Below are 21,500 nucleotides of genomic sequence, written 5' to 3' on the forward strand. Positions count from 1 at the left end.
ATGGAAATAAATATGCTTTGAAAATGAATAGTGACTGAAGCTATCATTTCCTGACATTCTGCGTAATATCTCTTGACATTATCTTGTGACAGTATCAGCCTGCCTCTGTGTTTTGTGTACCCCCTTTGTGTGAGCGCATGGGTCCGGTTATATATGTAAAATGTACCTATCATTATAAGTTCATGTGTTTTTGTAGGATTACAGAGTTTACAGCGTTATTTCGTCATGGCAACGATGATGTAAAATTGGATATAACTTCAGACTAAAATCATGTTAGCATGTAACTCATAGAAATCCTCTTGACAAGTTTAACAGATGGAAAAAAGATGCTGTAATAACATGACGAATGATGAAAAACTTTGAACCACCACCCAAAAATGTGATGTTTATAAGGCTACAATATGCTCTTTTATGGAAGAATGAATCTCTGGATTTGACAAAGTTTGCCAGGTTAGTGGCATAAAATCTTTGATAGATAGTCAATTTCTAGTAAACTAGATATCTCCATGCAGAACTGTATTTTCCACTTTGTTTTCTGAGATATGTCTGTGAAATAATCAGTACTTCTAGACAGACAGAAATTCTGTTCACAATATCTACATACATTTCCACTAATTTCTTTCTGTGTATTCTTTAAAACCAATCACAGACAAAGTCACACCATTATTTGAACAAGATTTTTCCAAGCCGGTCTATTTTTATGTATATCATGCATTCAGAAGTATCTGCCCCAAACACCTAGTCAAAATGAAATAAACAGTGGTCAATAACTTTACATTTCAATAAGCTGCAAAGTGGACCAGACTTTATGCCGATAGTCAAAAGCCTGGCATACGGTATATGTAATAAGCACATTTATCTCAGAAGGTTTTGACAAACCCTCCCCACCCCCCCACAAACACACACACCATTATGCAATACGTTTGTGAAGAAAACTAATAGCACACAAAAGGAAAGGAAAGAACAAATCTATTTGCATTTGTCTTCCCCTTTTATTCCAGTCACATTATATAGTCTGAAAGGTTTTCACTAAGCCTACCGCACTGAAACAATCCATATATTTAAATGAAATTGTTTGTGTTCTCTGAAGCCCCAATATGCACTGCAACACAGGAGTGAAGGCTAAAGATTTCCTTTTTTGTCAAACAATCAGAGCGCTTGTGTTTTTTTATTTTTATTTTTTACATGTTCCTATTTAGCCTGACTGTTACTCCCATTAAGGCTCTAAAAGGCATAGCTCACTCAAAAGTGAAAATTCCACAATGTACTACAAAACAGGCACTTGAGTCGAAATGAGTAATGCTCGCATGGTATGAATGCAACTACCCGTCGCTGTGCGCTTTAGTGGCAAAGTTCCTCAACGCCTAATTCACCAGATGGTATATGCTTCCCAAGTCACCACATATTGGAGCTTCTCTCCACACCACAATTTAGTGTACCATGTGCACCAAAAACACCCACAGCTCAATAAATTGGATTGGTTTTGATTAGGCTAGAGTGGAAGGTAAACTCGTTTCTGTCCCTGATTTTTATGTTTTCATCCTAATTATTTCTGTCTGGCTTCAAGATGTTCAGAGAAAACAAGCGGCCCATTGTGTGCATGGATATTTGGAAAACAAAGGCAATGGTGATATCAGCAGAAAATGGTCTTCTTCTTTTTTTGGTTTAGGTCGTTCCAGCCCGGCCCCGCCCTCCTCTGCTCTACAAGGACTTAAATAATGCAATTGTAGTTCCAGCATATACATGTAAGTTAAACGGGTCGCAAATGGCTTTGGGATTGTGCATGTGCTCCGAAAGCAAAGGTGATGTGCAAAGTGTATTTAATAGGGCTGACGATTAAACATGGCAAATTAGTGAAATTAATTCAAATAAAGAATAACGCATAAAAAATATTTATGCAATAATCGCGCCTCCAGACCTGTATGTAAATTCTGTATCCAATTCAAATTTGTACATGTAACTTTGTGTTCTTACGAGCCACATCAACAGGGGGCAGCGTGCCTCTACAAACCTCACAAACAGCGCAACCACTGAATGAGAGCCAGGACACATTCGTGACAGCTGGATGAAGCTTAACAGAATGCATCCGTCTGATGCACACGTACATTGACCAAAAGTGTCCGTCTGATGCACACGTACATTGACCAAAAGTGTCCGTCTGACGCACACGTACATTGACCAAAAGTGTCCGTCTGATGCACACGTACATTGACCAAAAGTGTCTGTCTGATGCACACGTACATTGACCAAAAGTGTCCGTCTGACGCACATGTACATTGACCAAAAGTGTCCGTCTGACGCACACGTACATTGACCAAAAGTGTCCGTCTGATGCACATGTACATTGACCAAAAGTGTCCGTCTGACGCACACGTACATTGACCAAACGTGTCCGTCTGATGCACACGTACATTGACCAAAAGTGTCCCTCTGATGCACACGTACGTTGACCAAAAGTGTCCGTCTGATGCACACGTACGTTGACCGAAAGTGTCCGTCTGATGCACATGTACATTGACCAAAAGTGTCCGTCTGATGCACACGTACATTGACCAAAAGTGTCCGTCTGACGCACATGTACATTGACCAAAAGTGTCCGTCTGATGCACACGTACATTGACCAAAAGTGTCCGTCTGATGCACATGTACATTGACCAAAAGTGTCCGTCTGACGCACACGTACATTGACCAAAAGTGTCCGTCTGATGCACACGTACGTTGACCAAAAGTGTCCCTCTGATGCACACGTACGTTGACCAAAAGTGTCCGTCTGATACACACGTACGTTGACCGAAAGTGTCCGTCTGATGCACATGTACATTGACCAAAAGTGTCCGTCTGATGCACACGTACATTGACCAAAGTGTCCGTCTGATGCACATGTACGTTGACCGAAAGTGTCCGTCTGATGCACACGTACATTGACCGACAACACAGTTAAATACAGCGCAGGCGGAACATAAGAACACATCCTCAATGTTCAATAATATGGAAATTAAACAAACAATATATTGACTACAAAAGCCACTTTTTGTATTGTATAACCAATGTTTTACTCATCTGAAACAACTATATTATATTTATAATTATTTAAATTTGTAAGTATTATTTATTTTGAATTATTTTTATTTTGAGGGCCTTTCTCAGCAAATGTTTATATGCGATGAACTACATGGAAAGTCGTGTAGTTAATTTGATTTAAAATTTAAGTCTACTGACAACCCTAGTATTTAACCTTTGTTCAGCTGATGTCCTTCTTTTAAATGTTCAATTATGCATTGCGTCATTGTTGTATACTTGACATTTTAGCAAATATGTATACATTTTGCATACGGTGCACAGGATACATCCTGCAAAGAGTAGAATTAGTAATTCAGAACAAAGCCCTAGTAAAAAAAAAAAAGAGTCAACCAGGAAACAAAACAGTGCTTGAAAAACCCCTTCAAACAATCAGCCGCTGCAGAGCAGCACAGATATTCAGTGGTGTGACTTGAATTACTGGCCAAATCTGCAGAGAGTTGCCATTGCTCACTGCATGCACCTTCTGTTAATGAAGTCTTAACTAAGCAGAGTATTATGTGAGCGGCTTTCACAAGGTGCAAAAGACGTGTAAAGCTCACACCAAAGACCTGGAGACATTAAAGAGAAAGAAAGAGACCATGCGGAGGAGGGAGACGGGTCATTTCCAACCGAAATGTGGATCGAGGAGTTTTATTTCGATCATGTTTGATGTTATCAGATGCAGAGACAAAGAGCTGGTTGACATGAGGGCCGATGCAGAGGAGGCTGGTGGGGGGTGGGGGGGGGATCGAGCGCTCAGCTGTCACGCTCTTTGTGTTAGGCTTCCTGTGCAGGTGGGCGCAAAGGAGTGCCAACTGAGGCGGCCAGGCATCCAACTATAATGGCTGCTTTTCACAGAGCCAGAGAGAGGCGCACTCTCAGCGGACAGAGAAAAAGAGCGAAGGAGGAGGCTGCGAAATGAGGGAGGAAAGGATAGGTAGAAAGAAAGAAACCAGCGCAGTGCAGATTTTGAGCTGAGCAGAGTAAAGGGGAGAAACTACGACGGTTGCATTGATACAGTAAATGTTTTGGATTGACATTCAATTTATAATCGGTGACACTCTTGAAGTGTCCTGTTCATACAATAGGATACATGAGCAACTCGAATACTGTTTGTATGAATGAATAAACAAAGTCAAGACCTTTTTTTAATCTAAAGATATCTCTAAATAATATTTTATATAAGAGACAGTTGATTAATATGGTAAATATAAAATATGGAGACTTAGCTAACAACAGAAAGTCTTAATTCAATTCTGTTCTACAGACTAGGCTGTCCTTCAAAACATTCAGGAATGTCATAGAATAGCCATTTAGCAAAGAAATAACCCCTAATATTTCATCTAAATTGGCAAGCCTTGACTTTGCCTTCTGCTGCAATGAACTATAAATTATTGTCCAAACAAATGACTTTGTAGAATACTACAATGTCATTTTCTACATTACCATGACAGTACAGCATGAAGCAGGATTTGATTCCTATCTTATTTGATGCTAGAAAGGGATAGTCCTCTTAAAAATACATTCAAAATTCAGTCAAACCATGGCTAATATTCTGCCTAACATCTCCTGTTGTGTTCCATGGAAGAAAGATATATATATATATAGGTCTGGAACAACATTCATTTTCAAGTGAAATATCACTTTAACAAGTCCACTTAATATAGCTTCTTCATGCGAGGTCACTGACCTCTGAAACAACAAACCAAATCACACAGCCAGAAAAGATTCTGCACCTTGGGGAACATTTATACTGAGTGCAGCTGAGACCTGTAAATCGAATGTGACATTTTGTTTGAGTTACATAATCTCACTTATTTTTAATTTTTTTTAATGTTTTTTTTTACCAAAAAAACATTTGGTTTCACACAATTGACATACAGTATGTTTTTTTTTTTTTTCTTTTCTTTTTTTTCAGCTACAGGCACTGATTTTTTATTCAAACTGACATTTGATCTTTTTATGTGAATGTCATATTTAAACTTCATTCATCATTTTCTTTGCTACTTTTTTATATATATGTACTGTATTATTTATTTGTGTTACCACAAAATATGAACATCCTTCATAAAAAAAAATTCTAAATCTAAACAATGATTGAAACAAACCTTTTCAATATTGACATATATGTGTGAAAATGTTTTTTTTATTTTTTATTTTAACACAAATTATGACTGCCCCTCATTAATTCATTAATTATGACATTATTTCCAACAACAAACACTTTTGGCTAAAATTTAGTTTTTTCAAAAATTAATGGACGTTTTATCAAGAAGAAAATAATGTCAGTGCTTGAGACAAGATGATGCTTGAGATGAAATATGAGATACACTGGTGGCCAAACGTTTGGAATAATGTACATATTTTGCTGTTTCGGAAGGAAATTTGTTCTTTAATTCACCAAAGTGACATTCAACTGATCACAATGTATAGTCAGGACATTACTGATGTAAAAAACAGCAACATCACTATTTGAAAAATGTCATTTTTGATCAAATCTAGACAGCAGCATCACTCCAACACCTTATCCTTGAGTAATCATGATAAATTGCTAATTTGATTCTAGAAAATCACTTGCCATTATATCAAACACAGTTGAAATATATTTGGTTCATTAAATGAAGCTGAACATTGTCTTTATGTTTGCTTTTGAGTTGCCACAGAATGCAATAGACTGGCATGTCTTAAGGGCAATATTAGGTCAAAAATGGCAAAAAAGAAACTCGTGTAGAAACTTGTCAGTCAATCATTGTTTTGAGGAATGAAGGCGATACAATGCTTGAAATTGCCCAAAAATACCTGAAGATTTCATCCAAAGGTGTAACTACAGTGTTCAAAGACAAAGGACAACTGGCTCTAACAAGGACAGAAAGAGATGTGGAGGACCAGATGTGCAACTAAACAAGAGGATAAGTACATCAGAGTCTCTAGTTTGAGAAATAGACGCCTCACATGTCCTCCGCTGACAGCTTCATTGAATTCTACCCGCTCAACACCAGTTTCATGTACAACAGTAAAGAGAAGACTCAGGGGTTCAGGACTTATGGGAAGAATTGCAAAGAAAAAGCCACTTTTGAAACAGAAAAACAAAAAGAAAAGGTTTGAGTGGGCAAAGAAACACAGACATTGGACAACAGATCATTGGAAAAGAGTGTTATGGATCTGAACCCCATTGAGCTTTTGTGGGATCAGTTAGACTGTAAGGTGCATGAGAAAGTGCCTGACAAGACAGTCACATCTATGGCAAGTGCTACAGGAAGTGTGGGGTGAAAGGTCACCTGAGTATCTGGACAAAGTGACAACTAGAATGACAAGGTTTTTTGATGAGAACTCTTTGAAGTAGTTTAAGAAGTTCTGTAATTTTTTTTCAAATTGTAATAGTAATTTTTCACGTTATTAATGACCTGACTATACATTGTGATCAGTTGTATAAAAGTATCATGTTTTGAAATAAGTGTTCTAAGACATCTCACCAGCCTTTGTGACAGCTCTAGACTCTGTAAACAGTAAACAAAAATGTATACACGGCCTCTGAAGCTATCGACCTTTCAATCATTGTGCATGTTCTCATAGTACTGTAGTCGCAAAATCTGTATATTATCCCAAACTTTTGGCCGTCAGTGTAAATCAATATAAATGTTATTTTTATTGTGTTTCATTATCAATCAAGCCAAAGTCATTTAGTCAAATTATGCAAAATGTTTGAAAATAATAATTGTATTTAGAATAAATACTGTATAATGCTATGAAATCAGCTTGAGAAAGACAGAGGAGTCTTCAAAATTTCCTTTATTTCAAAAATGATAAAAAAAGTAATTTATCCCACAGAATGAATGGTGATTTGAGATGTTTGGAACTAGAATGGAAATGACATCCATTCTATTTTGATGAATATATATCCACTGCTGGATGTTGTTAGTAGACAAATGAAATAAACTAATGTAAATGTGAAAAGCATATTTTAAGAGAGTTTAATTTCTACACAGGGCCAAAAGTGCCCATACTTGAAAAAACAATTCAGATAAATGACAGAAGAAGAGATCATTTTCTAGTCTGATAGCTATATGCATTACTCACGTTTTCATGTTTTCTTTAGTTTTTTCTCTTGATCACACCCTCTTTCAGTGCTTAAATCACCAGGTATAATGCATTATAGACCTGTCTGACTGCTTCTGGTAGCGACTGATGCTTCCAGTCCCAAAATGAACTGCACTCCTATGGGAGGCAATCTGTCACTTCTCCATCTCTCTTGATCCAGAGGTGGATATGCACTCCCTCTGGGACAAATGGCTATTTTTTTATACTCTCTACTCCACCCGTCCATCCATTACCACTTTCATTCCAACTTTCTCTGTGTTGGATGCAAGTGGCATCTACATGTGGCCATGGGCGGCTGCGTCAAGACCTATCGATCATTTGGCAGAGTTATTCAACATTCGGTCAGTGGTTAGGGATCTGATCTATTGCAGCAACTGAGAATACTTCATGCTCCACTGTTTCTGCACTGGACTGTGTTTTTGATTTGGGTAGGGATTTTAAACTTCCTTTGCTGAAAAGCAACTTCTATAAAAATAATTGAATTCTATAGTTACTTAAAAGAGGTCATATTTCTGTAAAGATTCTGTCATTATTTACTCACCCTCACGAGGTTCCCTAACCTGTATGAATTTCTTTCTTTTGTGGAATACAAATGTATATACTTTGAGGAGTCATCACACAGGTCTTTTCCAAACAATGACAGTTCATAGCTAAAAAAGTTAAAAAAAAAAATACCTCTTGTCCATATGACACATACGCTTTATTCCAAGACTTCTGAAGACATTCAATAGTCTGAAAATAAAGTAATTATTTACTGCAAATCTGCCCATCTATTGAGTTGTTAAACGACAGAGTTGTCGTGATGACAACAGTGTTGTTGTATTGGATACTATTAACACAGTTAAGGTTATTAAGTGATTTTATTGCACTTAAATCATGTTAAGATGTATTGTATAATGTTTACGTCTTTTTAAAACGGTGTGTATTTTAGTGTTTATGGACCGGCCCAATCAAGTTCAATTGTAAGTGCCCTACTTTATCCATGATTTTTGCTTTTTTTTAATTAAACAAGGGACAAATCAAAATTATTTTTGTGGTTATCAACATTATGTCACATATATGAATTGAGATTGAGATTATCAGTGAATAATGACTTAAATTTGAGTCTTTTTCCTCAAATAAAGCAACCGTTTGGCTTCAGAAGACTTGTATTATAGCGGAAAAGTCGTATGGACTAATTTGTTGGTGCTATTTTGGAGCGTAACAGCCATGGTCACTGAACGGTTGTTGTATGGAAAGGAACGGTGTGATTAATTGTGTGTTCCACAGAAGAGTAAATAGTAACCAAAGACAGAATTGCCATTTTGGTGAACTATCCCATTAACAGCAAGTCTTGATTTCTTTTCTTAGAGCTTCATCCGTAGAATATCCACCTGTTTTAGCAACTGTTGTCTATTGGAGCAGGAAGATGCCACACCTGACAGAGCGGTGAATCGTATGTCTTGGGTTTCCTTAAGCACCTGTGTTTAGAATCAGAATGATGAACTGCTTAGTATGAATTCAGCAGAGAAAAACCATGACTGAATACTTTGAAAAGAGACAAAAAGATCTGATCTTTAAAAGCCTGATAGCTTATGAAAGAGCACTATTCAGCAGTCGGGCATCTTTGAATACTACATCCACAATAGCTGGTGGCTCTTTCCATTCAAAAATCTGTGTCTGCATGAATGAGACACATTTTCTGTTCTCTAATCTCAGATCTGACATTTACCTGCAAGTGCGCCAGTGCTGGGCAGTGATTGGAGGCTGTTATAATACTGCACATTCAACTGTATCACAAATATTTGCCCGTGTCACTGTCGTCTTTAAAACTGTCCCGGGCTGCTGCTCTATAGGTTTGATTTCAGAGGGACAAAATGCAACAGAACGGATGATCTTTGCAACTTCCAAAGGTCAAATGTGATGGGTGTATTTACAGAGAGGTCCTTAATGTTTTTGCCTGATTTTCTGATATTTTGCAGAATGGGGTTGTGCACACTGGCTACGCGTAATGCATCTAAATCACTCACATATGCGACCAAATTTTGCACTAAATGACAAAACATGTCTGTGATTTGTCACTGGCTGGAAAATGTTAGGTTTAAGTAGGTTAAGGGAGAAAACGTTGAGCACCGAGATCCTTTCGCAGTGTGTTGAGATTAAATGTTTGGTTTGAATCATTCCGTTTAATGCGTGTCCAAAGATGAGATTCACGCTTTCTGTTCTCTATAGTTAGTTGTTGATAAAAAAAAAAAGAAGAATAAAAAGAAACAATTAATTTTAATCACACATTGCACAAATGAGGTAAACAAGACTCCAATCTTGTTAATATGCGCTCACAAAAACTCTTCTGTGAGACTCTCACTGAACTGCCACTATTCTTAACTCTTTCCCCGCCAAACATGGAATTTTCCGGGTATCCGTGTTTTAGGTGGTATACGGTAAAGAAGACCCGCGTGCATGTTTTGAAAGAGTACGCAACTCTTTGATCAAAGAAACAGACTGCGATCGTCTCAAACGTGAAGTGGAACACCATACTAATACTAAAGCACTTGTTTGATAAAAATGCCTTTTTATCAGCTTTTTGTCCGAAATGTTGTTTTTGACAAAACCTACCTCTGTTCAAGTGGCAATAAAAAAAGAACAAATGAAGATAAAATAAAATCGTTTTTTTTTTTTGCCTAAAAGCAGAGGCTCAGATCTTTATTTTGATATATAGCATCTTCATATATTCATGGAAGAAAATATTCTGCGGGCCATTAAAGTTTAGCGAAAATCATCAAAAACCCTGGCGGTGGCTAGCAACTTTTTTTAAAAACGCTGGCGGGGAAAGAGTTAAAGAGACAGTACCATTTTAGCGCTTGTTCTACATATCCGTGTGAATACTTGTAAATAGTAAAGTTAATGCATTTAAACAATACATTTGATTATTTATGCAAGTTCAAGACATCTTATTTATTAATGGAATACATAGAATTTGTCAATTTTTAAAATGCTAAAACATAAACAAAATGATGAAATCTAATGATAAAATTAAATTAATATTTTCTTAATCTACTTTGTAAATTTGAGGGTACCTTGTATAATTAACAGCATTAGCTAAAAAAGAGAATTTCTTTCAAACGCAAATAAAATGGACATATAACCAAATGAATCAGAATCAAACTGGAATTGAAACAAATGCTTGTGAATCCGAATCAATTGAGAAATCTTTATAAATACCCAGCACTAAAAGATACAGTTATTCATAATTTTTTTTTGATAAGTCTGGCATTAGTGCAAAAACAGATTCCCATTATGCAAGTAACACTTAAAGGTGCTGTAAGTGATTTTTTCATGGAAAGGTATGCAAAAAATGTTCCTACTCCATGAAAGATATTAATGAAAGTGTTCTGAGATGTCTCACCGGTGTTTGTGACAGCTCTATACTCTGTAAACAGCACAAAAACAAATATGTGTACGTGGGCCACGGCCTCAGAAGCTTTCGACCTTTCAATTACAGTGAACATTCTCATAGTATTGTTGCAAGCGAATTATTGAGGGTTTATGCCATTTTTATGCAGTTGCTCATAACAGTTGTCAGTTGAGGGCGCTATTTTGCTGCTATTGTTTTAAACAACAGTTTCTACACCATGTCAGTCTCAATAAAGCTCAATTTGCATCTTTGGAGTGCAGAGTTTGGAAAGAGGGGCGTGGCTAATTCAGTCTTGAGGAAGTAGAACGGCTAAAATCACTTAAAGCACCTTTAAGACTCAAAAAAGTAATGCATCAAAAATTTATTTTGATGAGCCATGTTCGAATCCTAAATAGATGATATATGCACACCTGTACTGCACATAAGATTAATTCTATGTCAAACTTCCATTATATTCTACGAAGCTGTCTATACTGCATGCGCTCGCCTGCAACACAGTATAATGTTGTTGTTTTTCTAAATTGTGCCATAAATATACTGTACTGCAGTACATATGTTATAGCAGAATCTATCTAGTTTCTACCACTGCACAGTTCATACTGTCATACGCCCAGCCTTAACACTGTACAAGTGTTTCCATATTTGTTCAAATTTATTTTAAGCCTCATCATGAATCAGCCAATGCTTAATGTGCTAGCGGACACAGGTTGTGATCCACATCAGCGCTTTACATTTGAGTGAATATGTGGTGTGGGATTTACATTTGTCTAAATACAGTAACATTAATTTAGCCTTCTACTCAAATGCACAAGGTAAATGCCAACATAAAGCTAAAGCTAGCGCATGACTGTTTGCTACTGTACATGTTTTCAAAGTCAACTGTGATGCATCGAAATGCCTTGAGCATTTGATATGAGATCATGAAATATTAATTATCAAAACCAAAGGAAATAATGTCATTATCAACAACTTATTCTGTGCAAAATAGGTTGAATTTCCATGAAAGAATCCTTAAGCGGTCTCAACGCTACCCTAATACAATAAACAGAAATTAGTCAAATCAACACAGCTGTCTGAAAGATAAGCGTAATAATTTAAGAAGTTAGGCAACACTGCCATTCCAGAATAGCGCATGCGTGAGGAACCTTTGCTATGAAAAGAGCGTTGTGTAAAAACATCAGTTGTGTGATGTGACTAAGGACAGCAAGAGAATGATGCTCAGTTAAATGTTTAATACACTAAAAGCAAATGGACTTGCTTATTTTCAATGTGCATTATATTAAAATCATAAATTAGATTGATTATTTTTCAGAGACCATATTGACTAAATGAAACACTGTCACTTGAAGAGTAGCCACATTATGGATCCAATTCAAATCAGACCATACTAAAGATAAACTGGCTCGCCGTTTGCTCTTTATTATTTCGACTGTAATATCATAGCGGATTTCTCTTTGGCTTTTTTCACACTGCTCATAAATCCAGATGTTTTTCAAATCCGACCTTTAGCCCGACTGTCACTCAGCTGAATCCCCTTGTTAAAACAATGAATTGAAATCTACTTTGGTTATTGTCATAATAACTTAAAGGGTTTGACACAACAAGAGGATGAGTAAATGACAACAGTAGTCAAATTTTGGAGTGCATCAGCATACTGAAGCATCAACATACTGTCAAGAGACACATAAGAGTGTCTACTCTCTCCTCAAGTCTACTGACGTCTTGTTGTGATGCTGAACTAATGAGATGCATCATAAAACATGAGCGCCAGAGCCATTACTGTACAATTTACACATTCATATATATATATATATATATATATATATATATATATATGCTGTCTGAATGTATATATTGCATATTTATGTGTCTGAAACCACTCACTTGTTTAATACATAGTGAATGCTGCTTGCAAGTGCAAATGGCTGAATAAAAAAATATTAGATACTACTATACGTTATGCATGATGTTACATAAAAATAACCAGAAACTCATTCTGAGCGTTCAGTCTGATCCAACCTGGTCACACAAAATCACTTTACTATATTGACATTTTTGCAAAATGTTATGTGACTAGTTGTACAGATCATGGCAGTTTCCTGGTAAACACTAGAGGCACTACAACAACAATTCCTTTTATTCCCATTCACACAAATAATGAGTAAAACCGCAGATTATTAATTCACATAAACATACTTTTCACTCTGTCCCTCACACAATGCCCTCTTATGACGTTTTAACATTATAACATGATAGCTTAACTGATAGAGCATTGAACTTGCGTTGCAAAGGACCTGGGTTCGAGTCTAGAAGAGCACGCGAATCGACACATGAGCCGAAAATAACGTGGTTGCTTCAGCAATTGTGCTTTTAGGATGAAGTTTAAGGTTTAGAGTAGAGTGGTCAGTTTTGTTGATTTAAAACTTGATAGAGCATTAAGCTTAAAAACCTCATCCGTCTGAGAGAAAAGTTTTAGCACCACACAGTGGACATTTCACCACTAAACTGCCACAAAATGTGTCATGAATCCTGAAAAATCATTTTGTAATGATGTTGGTGATGAGTGGTTGTGATGGAGGTGGAAATGGCGGAGTGAAGTTGACAGCGTGAGTGAATCAGTCCGTGAATAATTGTCTTTAAACATGTAATTTAAAGTGCATCTCGTTCAATACTTTATAATCTTTACTCGAAAGTACTTTATGATCATTTAGGGGTTTGTTAAGTTATTATTTTTGTTTTTTTAATTCTGCTTTTGGGATATTCGTGTCGTGATAGACCTATCCTTATTTAGATTTTCGTTACTTAGGCCTAACACATTTGAACTTTCTCGTCACCTTCATTTTGTTCGTCAGAAATTGTGTACTAACCACTGGAAGGATTTTTGGACTATGACTAAGGATAAAAAGCGCAAATCTAAGCCGATGGATTCATCTTTAGATCTCGGTGTGAGTGCTACTGTGGACTTCGACTCGTGCTCTGGTGCAGTCGTTCCTCTACCTGAATCTCCGATAAAGGAACCATCGCACAAAAAAGGCAGGAATGATGATGAAGAAGATCTGCATTCCCCTTTAGCTATGATGATAATTACATCTCTCAAGTCCGTCATTAATGAAAGAGCCGACATCCTTGACAAAGGCATCGAGGAAGTGAAGGTATCAGTCGAATTTTTGGCAGAAGAAATTAAAGATGTAAAAGGAAGTGTGGAGCGAGTTGATAAGCGAGTGACTAATGCCGAAAAACGAATATGTGAATTGGAGAACAGAGTACAAGATCTCTCCAGATACAAGAGGAGATGGAATCTGTGGCTCCACGGTCTACCTGAGCAACCAGGAGAAAACATCAGACAGAAAGTTCCGGATATATGCGAGGCTGTTATCCCAACTTTTGCTGGTAAATCTCACGAGTTAATTGATGTGGTACACCGTTTGGGAAAAGTGAGGAGCGACGACACTCTGCCCTCTGGGAAAAAAAAACCTCGCGGAATTATTCTTCAGTTCACAATGCGTTATTTTTGGGATGCTCTCTGGAAAGCCGCAAAGAACTCTCCTTTTCTTGCTACGCACCACTTGCGCTTCGCAGAAGACTTGTCCCCCGAGGATCGTGTGCAGCGTAACAAACTTTGGCCACTTGTTGAGAGAGCCCGTCAGCAAGGACACCGCGCTTACTTCGTTGGTCCAAAGGCGTACGTTGATGGTAAAGAACTTCTTGTGCAAGACATGGAGGTCGTTGAATGATTGGTTTTTGATTTAGTTGCTAATGGTAGCCTACTATTCTGACTTTATTGTCATGTTTCTGACTTCAGTAGCATTTCTCAATCTTCAAAATGCTTACTGAAAGATAGAAAAAGTCACTGTGAGGTTTATTTGTGGAATTACTATGCATATATATATTTTATATAAAATTATTATTATTATTTTTTTTTTATTTTTTTTTTTTCCCTTGAATGATCCCAAACTCTCAACATCTACGGGTAATTCGTTTCTCAATTATAGGATGTCATGGACTGACTCACTTGTTATATTTCTGGTCTCATATTGTTCTAATGTTTCCTAAACTTTCTGTTTGTTCAATTAACACAAGAGGGTTACGTAATGACGTCCAACGTAAAGCTATTTTTCTGTATGCTAAATCTCTTAGCACTGATTTTTGTTTCATACAAGAGTCTCATGCAAATTCTAGCGATTTTAAGTTTTGGAAATCACAATGGGGCGATGAGATGTTCTCTTCATATGGTTCTAATCTTTCAGCAGGAGTCTTAACTTTAAAGCACAAGTTTAAGGGTAAAATAATAGAGACAATCTCTGATCCTGAAGGTCATTTTCTTTTTTTATTAGTTACTTTAAATGATTGTATCTTTGTCCTGGGTAACATTTATGGATTTAACTCTGCAAAAAATAACTTAAAATTGTTTAATTCAATAGAAACGCATCTAAACTATTTCAAATCTAAATATTCTAATTTGCTTATTATTTTGGGTGGAGACTTTAACCAAACTATAAACAGCTCGTTGGACAGATCACCACCTAGAATTTCTAATGGATCATCAGGCCTCTGTGAGTTGATTTCCCGTTTTGGTCTGACTGATATTTGGAGGGAAAAAAATCCTCATGCTTCACAGTTTACCTGGTCTAACAGCTCTGTTGACCAATCCTAGACCTCTGATGTTCACTGAGGTCTAGGATTGATTTCTGGTTAATATCTGACTCCTTATCTGGTTATGTCACCAAAGTTGAAATTTTGCCTTCTCCACTGTCCGATCATAAGTCTATTATTCTGACTTTTGATAACCCATCTCATTCAATAACATATAGTTCTTATTGGAAACTAAACTCTGCTTTATTAGTGGATGAGGAAACTTGTCAAGCTGTAATGTATAAGATTAATTTCTTTTTTAATAAAGCTCAAGCTGAAAATAATTTTGGATCTAATTGGGAGCTATTAAAATACAATATTAGGTTAATGTTATCCAAAGTTGGATCTCAAAAAGCCAAGCAATACAAATTAGAGGAACTTAACATTGTTAAAAGAATTGTCTGTCTCTCCTGCATCCCCTTTGAAAATGTATCAGTTGTCCAGAAATTAGAATTGGTTGATCTTCAAAACTCATTAGATAACTTGTATATTTGTAAAGCAAAGGGTGCCTTTGTTCGTTCAAGAAGGAGATGGATGGAAGAGGGAGAACGAAATTCCAATTATTTTTTAAGTTAGAGAAACAGCGTAATCATCTCAATTCTATAAATAGTCTTAACATAAATGGAGTGGTTTTAAAAGATCATAAAGAAATTTCTAATTATTGTGAAGAATTTTATAAAAATCTATATCGTTCTAGACACTCTCAACAAAATATGGATTTATTTTTTAATTCTCTTGACTCAGACCGTATTTCCAAAATTGATGATATTGGAAAAAGTCTGTGTGATGCCCCTATTCAAATTAAAGACGTTTCTGAGGCGATCGATAAGCTGAAATTAAATAAATCTCCTGGAAATGATGGTCTGACCTCAGAGTTCTATAAGAAATTCTCAAATATTCTTTCTCCATTTCTTCTCCAAGTGTATTTAGAAAGCCTACATAAGGGAACTCTCCCAAGCTCCATGACTCAGGGTGTTATAAATTTGATCCCTAAGCCTCAAAAGGACCCCACTCAACTTGAAAATTGGCGACCTATAAGCTTGTTAAATAATGATTACAAAATACTAGCCATGATTTTTGATAAAAGAATTAAATGTGTTTTAGATAATATAATTGATGACTTTCAATCAGGTTTCATGAAAGACAGACTTATTTCTAATAACCTTAGACTTGTTCTTGATATTTTAGACTATTTGGATCTGATCCCTGACGACGGTTTCTTGTTTTTTCTTGATTTTTATAAAGCTTTTGATTCTGTTGAGTTTACTTTTATTCTTAAATCTTTGAATATATTTTGGTTTTGGCCCCAACTTTATCAATGTAATTCAAACTCTGTACAATAACGCAAATGCTTCAATTAAATTACAGCATGGTACTACTCACAGATTTGATATAGAAAGAGGCATCCGTCAAGGCTGCCCAATATCACCATATCTTTTTCTGCTTCCTATGCAATTATTAGCCATCCACATTCAAAATAGTAATTTGAAAGGTATCTCTGTTATAAACCAATCAATATTAATAAGCCAATTGGCTGATGACACCACTTTGTTCTTGAAGGATAAGGATCAAGTTTCTGTAGCCTTAAATATAATTGATCTCTTCTCATCTGCTTCTGGCTTATTTCTTAATGTTCACAAATGTGAACTCTTAGCTATTAAACATTCCACTGATGTTAAAGTCTGTGACATTCCAGTCAAATCCGAAGTTAAATACTTGGGTATAATCATATGTAAAGATCAGGAAAAAAGATCAAAACTTAACTTTGAACCTCTTATTCTCTCTATTCAACGCAAATTTAATTCTTGGTTACAGCGTGATCTGTCTGGAACGGGTAGAGTGTTGCTTTCCAAAGCAGATGGGTTATCTCGGGTTATCTATCCTGCAATGGCTCTGGATGTTCCTGTGGAGATTTGTAGAAAGCTGGACAAAATTATATTGAACTTTGTTTGGAAATCTAAAAAGCACTTAATTAAAAAGAGTGTTATGATAGCTGATCGGACAATGGGTGGTTTTGATTTGGTGGACTTTTCCACTCTTAATAACTCTTCCAAGATTAAGTGGATAAAATCTTTTTTGAACAATCCTACATCTTTTTGGAATGTTATCCCAAATCATATTTTCAATTCAGTTGGTGGTTTGCATTTTTTATTGCGCTGTAACTAGCATTTCTAAATTACCTTTAACTCTTTCTGGTTTTCATAAACAGGCTCTTAATTTGCTGGTCCTTAATATATAATTATAATTTTTCTCCACATAGATTTTTTATCTGGAACAACCAAAATATTAAATATAAAAATAAATCTCTCTTTTTTTTTTTTAATTGGTTTGATAAAAATATACTGTTAGTAAGTCAACTTTTAGATGAAAGGGGTGTCTTGCTCTCTTATGAACACTTTATGCAAGAATTCTCTTTTCCAGTCCCCCCAAGAGAGTATGCCATTGTTTTTGGTGCAATTCCTGATTGTGTGAAATCTTTAGTCAGACCTGGCCCTAAAGGTCCTTTATGCTCTCCACCTGTATTTGACAGCTCTAATTTATTTGTTGATCAATGTCCTCTCAACAGCTTGTCAAATAAGAAAATTCACTCAATTCTTAGCAGAGATCAGATTTCTTTGCCTGCTTGTGTAAGCTTTTGGAATAACAAATTTAATGATATAGTATGGGAAGATTTTTGGTTTCTTCAGCGGAAATACTTTTTAACTAATAAAGTGGTTGAAGTCTCTGTTAAAATTGTTCACAATTGCTACCCAGTTAATTATACATTTGCTAAATTTAATAACAGTATTTCTCCTTTGTGCTCATTCTGTCATCAATTTGATGAGACAATTATTCACTTATTTTGGGAATGTGTGTACTGTAAAATTTTTTTGGATTGACTTTTCAAACTTTGTTAAAAGGTATCTATCTTTGAACTTCTATTTAAGCCAAAAAATTGTGTTTTTTGGTGACTCTTTGAAATTAGACCCTTATCATTTTAAATTTGTTCTTAATTTGCTACTTTTTCTTGCCAAATTTTATATTCACAAGTGTACATTTTCAAAGAAAACTCCTTCCTTTTTTATTTTTAAGAAAGTTCTTGATTTATATCTAAATTCGTTGAAGAGCTCTAAAAACTCTACTGCATGTAAGACTCTGCAATGGTGTCAATCATTTAAGCTAGCTTGATATTCTTTGTTGTTTTTTGTAATGTAACCCTCTGTACTGTACTCTTTAGTATTGTGTATTATTGTATTGGTTTTTGTATTTGTTATTGTTGCAAATAAAAAAAAAATTAAAAAAATATGATGTTGGTGATTCATATACACCAAAACATCAGATTTTTACAAAGCCAATATATGGTAAATGGTCTGCACTTATATAGCACCTTTTTAACCTTAGCGGTATTCAAAGCACTTTACACTGCATCTCATTCACCCATTCACCCACACATTCAGACACCAATGATGGCAGAGCTGTCGTGCAAGGCGCTAGCCTGCCATTGGGAGCAACTTGGGGTTCAGTGTCATTCCTCCGGCATGTGAAGTCGTGTGGGCCGGGAATCGAACAACCAACCCTGCAATTAGTGGACAACCCACTCTACCACCTGAGCCACAGTTGCCCACATATATCTTAGGTAGTGTCTGTTCTTTGTGGACGTTGTTTAACCGTCATTTAAGTTCATCAGCCTCAAGTACCTCTCATTCCGCACAGTCTAGTTAAGTACTTTAATGCTTGAGAGTTCGTCATGCATCATGCTGCAAGGATACCACCGTACATAGCATCCCGCTAATAAAACCAGCACAATTTAAGCACACATGTTTATGGTCCTCAATAACCCAAAAGTCTTAATAAAAAATGAGAGCTGACATCAGTGGAGGAATCCTCGACGTAGCCCCCGTGAGCTCCCTTTAATGTATGAGATGTTCCATTAAAAGGGGAGCGTGTCCTCACGAGCAGGCTTTTAGGCTGATTAGTTACAGGAATAGAAAAAAAGACACCCGATGACCTTCAGAAACACTCCAACATCCTCCAAAATACACACACACAAAGCTCTAGTTGTTTAATATTCCAGGAGCAGCCTGTTAGCCATCTCTCATTTGACATAATAATTATTATTAGGAGAGAGAAAAAAAGGCAAATCTGCATGTTCAATTAGAGCCAGCCCTGATGCCAAATAGATAATAACACATGAGATTGGGTAATGTCCTTGATTTAGAACTCCTTTTTCTCTCCATCAAACTCTCTACCTCGCTCACTCTCTCTCTCCTGGAGCAATGATTCTGAAAAGACAGGTGATGAGGAGGCTATTGAACTGCATTTGAAGAAGATGCAGTGGCAGTCCTTTAGTCAGGACTCAGAAAAGACAAGCAGGACTCAAGAAAATGATGCTAGACTAGTCACTGAATGGTTTCCCAAGACAAGGACACAGGTGATCTCATTTTCTCCATCTCTATGTATGGGGTTTGAGTTGAAGGGGCTTGGATATGAATGCATGATCTTTTATATTTGTATATGCAAGCATCTGCTTAATGTCGTTTGTTGATCCTGGAACAACATTAAAATCAAATGATCATAGTCCTGACCTAGCTCCAACTCTAACCTTAAAGCCTGAACCTACTCCTGAAATAATGGCAATGACTGGTTGATAAGAGGGTTGTTGCAGGCCCTAGCCATAACCCTAAGATCAGAGGGCAATGATCAGTGTTAGGTTACAAAAAGCAATCTAATAACATATTACTAATAACATCACTAAATTTGTTAACCTACATTTACATTGTCATTTAACAGATGATTTATTCTTGCTAGCCCCAGTCAATAAACCTCACCTCCATGTCTCTATGATGCTCTGGTGCCAATATATAGGTGTTGCTATTATGGTTGCTAGGCTGCTCTGGATGGTTTCTATGATGTGTCTAGGCAGTTTTCAGGGTGATTCTTAATTACTGCTTGCCAACCCAAGTAAAACGAGCCAACCTTGCGAGCCAAAGTCAAAATAGCTCACCCCTATGTATCTACGATGCTCTGGTGCCAAGATATAGCTGTTGCTATTATGGTTGTGTAATGGGGTAAAAGTGAAAGGAGGAGGCGAGAACCAGACAAAGCATCAAAGTAATGTTTAATTAAACAAAAACACACAAACATAAACACATACAGTGCCGCTACCTGTAGCTCTCTCTCTCTCTCTCTCTCTCTCCTCCCGAACCTTTATCGCTGATTAGGGTCTGGGCATGCATCATCACAGCCCGGCCCGACCTCCTCCTTGCCACAGGTTGCTATGCTGCTCTGGATGGTTGCTAGGATGTGTCTAGACAGTTTTCAGTGTGATTATTAATTGCTGCTTGCCAGCCCAAGTAAAACGAGACAATCCCCATATCTCTGACATTCTGATCTGAAGATATCCCTCTGAGCCATTTACAACAGAAGTCTATGGGGTTCGGTTACTAGGGTGCTCTGGATGGTTGCTGGGACAGAGCTAGGCAGTTGACAGAGAAAAACAAAAAAGGCTGATTGCTAGCCCAAGTCAAAAGAGCCCACCACCAAGTCTCTATGACATTCTGATATGGAGATATGATCCGACTGATCCGACTCACCCCTAAGATCAAAGGGTACTGATTGGTTGAGAGGAATGTTCCTCCAGGACCAATAAAGGATGCTGATCCACGAGAATGTGTTACTTGTGTAAATCACATTAACCAAATGCTTGCAGAAAAAAGGCCGTTAGATCATATGATCACGTCCAAGCCCCACCCAAACAAGCCCCATTTGTACAGGTGAGAACCTGGCCATCTGTGTGCTCTTCCAGTACGTAAGGTCTCCATTTTCATTAAGAAGCAAGGCAGGTGATCTTCCTGAAACCTTATAATGGAGAAGGAAAGTCAGATACATCAGCAATCCATACTGCAACGGGGGCCTGGTGGCCAGGATGACTCCAGCGGTGGAGCAGGCTGATAGATGAAGCCCTCTTTCCTGGCCTGCCACACACTCTGACAGGGCGAGCTCCATGTGGAAGCAGCAGGCCCCATAAGATGACGAGTCAGACTGTGAGGAGAAGACAGGTCACGGTGGCCTCATTAACACCACCACATATACACACACTTGCCAAACAAGCATCACACTTAATCTCAAACACTGCACTGCAAGGATGGAACTGAAGTGTTTTTTGATCTGGGACTTTGGTATTTCAGATGATGGGATTCAGATAATTGTGTTATCCTGGGGATCAGGGTCAGGGTAAATGTGAATGGGTCTCACTAGTCTCAGATTTGTGGAGTACAACAGTTGGTCAGTGCATACAATGTTTTTCTGATCAGAATCTGATCCGTGCTACTAAAAG

General features: G+C 37.0%; 1 protein-coding gene across 1 annotated transcript in view; it reads right to left on the reverse strand.

The window, feature by feature from the left end:
- Nucleotides 1–21,500, reverse strand: part of nlgn3a (neuroligin 3a) — a 252,206-nt gene that overhangs the window by 62,901 nt on the left and 167,805 nt on the right. The gene's annotated exons all lie outside the window — the stretch shown is intronic.

This window comes from Xyrauchen texanus, chromosome 19 (assembly GCF_025860055.1).
Source record: "Xyrauchen texanus isolate HMW12.3.18 chromosome 19, RBS_HiC_50CHRs, whole genome shotgun sequence".
NCBI lineage: Eukaryota > Metazoa > Chordata > Actinopteri > Cypriniformes > Catostomidae > Xyrauchen > Xyrauchen texanus.